The sequence below is a fragment of the Cupressus sempervirens genome, chromosome 6 (assembly GCF_028749045.1).
Source record: "Cupressus sempervirens isolate cs-2001-9-10 chromosome 6, ASM2874904v1, whole genome shotgun sequence".
Classification (NCBI taxonomy): Eukaryota; Viridiplantae; Streptophyta; class Pinopsida; order Cupressales; family Cupressaceae; genus Cupressus; species Cupressus sempervirens.
In genome coordinates this window covers 410,867,472-410,872,333 of record NC_143123.1, presented here as the reverse complement: position 1 = coordinate 410,872,333, position 4,862 = coordinate 410,867,472, and positions in this window count along the sequence as shown.

Sequence of the window (4,862 nt, the reverse complement as noted above, 5' to 3'; positions counted from 1 at the left end):
CCATTTGAGATCATTTGAATGTTGAGCAACATGTAATAGCACTTGTAATCAACATGAAAGAAAAAGTACTAGTTGATAGGATAACCCTAAGAAACGTTGGTACCAAACTAGGATAGTAAAAGCACTAACTTGTCCAAAAGAGATGTGATAAGATAAAATTTTTTCAATAGGCATAAACCAACACTGCCACAGAGGTGCTCACAACTTTGGGTGAATACCCTAGCACATATGGACCAGGATGATGATTTACCCAAATTATAAATAATTAAAATTGATTTTTTATGAAAGTAAATAGACAAGAGATTACTAAGACTCTCCAAGTGTAATATCAAAGGATCCAAGTGTATATTTTTCTCAACAAGGACGGTTTCTAACTCACCACCTCTAAACAAGGTCTCTTGTAAAATCAATGACTACTAATTCAAGAGGTCAAAGCACAATAACCTAAGGTGCAAAAAGGCTTCTAACAATGGGGTAAGTAGCCTAATCCAAATAGGATCAACCTAGGGAGACTAGAAATAATGGGATAACAAAGTTATTTGATCATAAAGTCTTGACTCAGGAACTCAATTTTTTTTCTTTTTAAATGTCCAACTAGATGTATCGATAGATTTTTAATCATGAACCAAGCACACAAGACAACAACCAGGAATTTCAAGAAAATGTCTTCAAACAATGAGCAAGGGATAAAGAAACATTGCACATGAACAAGAATAGTGTCATAGTATCAATCTAATCCCTAGAACCACTACTGTGTATGTTCTCAAAATATTTTCCAATCACATACATAGTCCTAGAAAAGAAAATTTGGTAGCACTATGGTCCTTAGTCATGTTCAACTTTGCAGCTTTTGCAATCTAGAGTGGGTGAAATCCAATCCTAGCGCACTAGGGTTTTGACATATTCTGAGAATTTAATCAATCAGAGATATTGTGGAGATCTGACAGCGCAACAAAAGACTACACCTGTGAGAATTTTACCCACAAGGACATTTATATAGTGGTTGCTACTACCACGTCAAAAATGACTATTACCACTTGAGGTACCATAAATGTGGTTGACCTAATAAAGGGAATGTCCACTCTGGTTTAACCCTCTCTAATCAAGATAGACTCACAAAATTGTACCACATGGGGACTTGGTTTGGATTCAAGAGTTCCAAGTTTCTGATGTGCCCAAAAGGGAACAGAGCATACTCCTCTAGCCTCTTCACCTTACCCAAACATAGCAAACAATATTTTTTGACATGCTAATTTAAAATTACCATACCAACTTTTGGAAAATCCAACAACAAACACCACCAATCTCAAAAGGGAGAAGACTAATGGATGTTGAGGACAAATCCAATCCGAATAGTAAGATAATAACAAATATCCTTCCCTACCTACAAGAGTATCTATTATCAAGAGGAGCTTCGCATGTAAAGAAAGTGAATAAAAATCAGTCTCTCAAAATCTCTAAAATAGTATTCATAGGGCCTAATTACTATGTGAAACAAAAATGCGTGAAAGCAAATCTAGATTCAATTTTAAAGCCCCAATTGAAGTGTGAATCTATGAAAGCATGTAAAAGCACTCAAGCCAAACACATGAGATGTTAATTTTAGTTCCAAATCCAAATATTTTAGAGATAAAAAAAAATACCTGATAATCCTTGCAACATGTCTTTTCTTTGTTGTACCTTTGATTTACACTTGATCGCTCGCTCGCAACGAACAAAGCAACAAACAAAACAGGCAAACACAAGATATGCAATATATGTCCAACTCATGCAAAACTAGGTTAGATCTGAAAATCTAATTTTTAAGAGGCATAATCATTATCAAGTAACCCAAATGAAAGCTCACATCATCCATTGATTTATTATAAAAATTAAACCCAAGTTATTCATTAAATGCCCTTTTCTTCAATTGATTTTTGACCTAGTCATAAAGATTGGACCTACATGATATGAATTCGGATCCAAAACTCAAAATATAGAAAAATATCCCCTATCAAAAATCAGAAGGCTTTCCAAAAATATAAAATTTTTGAAAAGATCTTTTAATTTGTGCCCTAGGGAGTCATTTTATCAAAATAGACCAGTTTTTATAAATCGAATTATTGACCCCTAATATGACCTCTAAAATCAAAACACAAAGAACCAACTCTATTTAAAATTATGAGAGATTTTTGAAACTGTAAAGTTTTCCAAAAAATGTGCTGATTTACTCCCAAAAATGATTTTTTATGAAAAATCAAGGAAAAATCATAAAAAATCGAAAACGTTTCAAAAAAATCTAAAAATTGGATCAAAGATTTTTGGATATATCACCACCCTAAAAAAAACATTTTAGATCAAAATATTTAGCCATTTGAAAGATATGATCAAATCTTTCAAATCTAGGGTTTTTTTGAGTCTACAAACAGATCTGCATAAAAACCAGCAAGCAAAGGTGGGTTGCCCCATGGTGGGTGCCAAAAATGTATTCCTAAAATGTGGGCACACTACTATGGGTCATTATATCCAAGATTTCTCAAAAATGAGGTCTTGAATGGCAACTCATAGCTCTCTATTCATGGAGTGCAAGGGTTTGCAATGGAGGCCCTCAGTTTGACCTAGTTCATGCCCATGCAAGTACACCATGAAATGAGAGATTCAAAGAGAAAAAGCAAGAGTGCTAGTCTCCATGATCATCAAATATTTATGAAAATGAAGATGCAAGCTAATCTAAATGATACAAATGCAAAACAAAGCAAGATCTAATCTATGAAAGCAAGATCTAATCTATGAAAGCAAATATGACTCTAAACTAATATGCAAATGCAATGATAAAAACCCATGATGAAAGCCATGGGTGCAAGAGAGAATGCGACAAGAAGATAAAAGTTCTCCATAAAAGATTTAGCATTCAAAACTCCTCCTTCAAAATTTGCTCTCCAATCCTACAGCATAACAATAACATAATCATGGGTATACAAAATGAGGAGAGGGCTCTCCCTTATAAAGAAGATTGGATGATCTAGATTGAGAGGAAAAAGATTTAATCAAGGGTGGAAAAATAATGATCCATGTGAAATAAGGATCCACCAATGAGAAAAGAGGAGTGGTTGAGAAGAAAGTGGAAAGATAAGTCCCACTTAGAAATATGTGCATTTAAGTGTAGTGAAATTAAATAAAAGAATTTATTTTATTTCCTTTTTCATCAAAAAGAGATATTTAAGTGGGATTTTCATTTAATTAAAAGGAAGTAAGTTCTTTTAATTAAATAGGAGATATTTAATTAAATTAAAAGAGGGGTTTTCCTCTTAATTAATTAAATGTGGATGAATTATTTAATTAAAAGAGAGGTTTTCTTTTAATTAAATGAGGACTTATTTTATTTAATTAAAATGGAGATTTTCTTTTAATTAAATAAGACTTAGGATAAAATGATCGACATTAGAAAAATAGAATAATTGAATTTGATCAAGGAAATTGATTTAATAAAATATTACACACCATTGATTCAGGAAATTTGATAAATTGATAAATTGAATAATGAGGGCCCATAGTCTAGGAAACCATTTTAGGGTGCATATAGTTGGTACCATATATTAGAACCTCAAGGTTAACCTATCTAGGTTTTACAGTGCCTAAAGTGAAGGAAAGGTTATGCCTTATAGTTGACCCAAGATTGGTAGTCAAGTGCATTGATCATAGGAATTTTCTAGCCTTAGATGTATTGGTTTGGTTTCTTGGTTACTCTTAAATTTATTAAATCATGAGCCAACACTCCCCATCTAAAATCTATTAAATAAGGGCCAAGCCATATAGGGTGAAACTTTCCATGCTTCCCTTTATCCTCCATTCTTGCATTCCACATTAACACCAGGTCTTCAAGCTCAACTTTTCTCTCCATTACCTTTTTATCAAATGATTTTTTCATTTGCAACTATAATTTAGCATTTTTGATAGAGGCTTCTCTTCTATATTCATTTAACCCAACAAGATCATCCATCCATTCTTGCATATCATCTCTAATAGCCTCATCATACTTTTGGATGAATTTGTATAAACTAATCAAGTTGTTTTGAGGCATTCTCACTTGAATTCCATATACTAGATCAAAAGTTGACACTCTTATTGCCTTCTTTATTGTTACTATGTTAGCATAGACTACTAGAGGTAGCCTAGAGTCCCATGCCCTTTTTTTGTCATATAGTGTCATTTTTATGATCTTCAACAAGCTTTTATTTGTGGATTCAATCTTCCCATTTCCTAGTGGATGATATGGAGATGACATTGATCTAGTGATGCTATTTTTAACACAAAATTGTATGAACTCATCTAATCTGAAGCGCATGGCATTATCAGTTACAATTCTTTCTGGGTATCCAAATCTAGTGATAACATTATTTAGTAGGAAATTATTTACCACCTCGCTAGTTGCATTTCTCATGAGGATGGCTCTACCAACTTTGTAAAATAGTCAGTTGCTACAAGGATCTATTAATAGCAAGTTCTAGATTTATTCTCAATTTCTCCTATGAAATCCATTCCCCATGGCTGAAAAGGTGTATGAACCTCTACTAATTTTAAATGGGTGTTCCCAAAAAAATTCAACTTGCCAGCAAAACTCAGATAAGAGTCACATTTTCTAACTGCAATCTTGGCCACCAAAAACCATATCTCATCACATTGTGGGCTAGTTTCTTGGCCATGTAATGTCCTCCATAGGTTACAAAATGCCTTTCGGTTAATACCTTGATTAACTCATCATGATTAATGCATTTCAACAATACTCTTTCAAAATTTCTCCACCATAATTTACCATCAATGATGATGTATGTTATTGCATGCAATTCCACATATCTTCTCTCATTATTAGTTAAATTAGACAG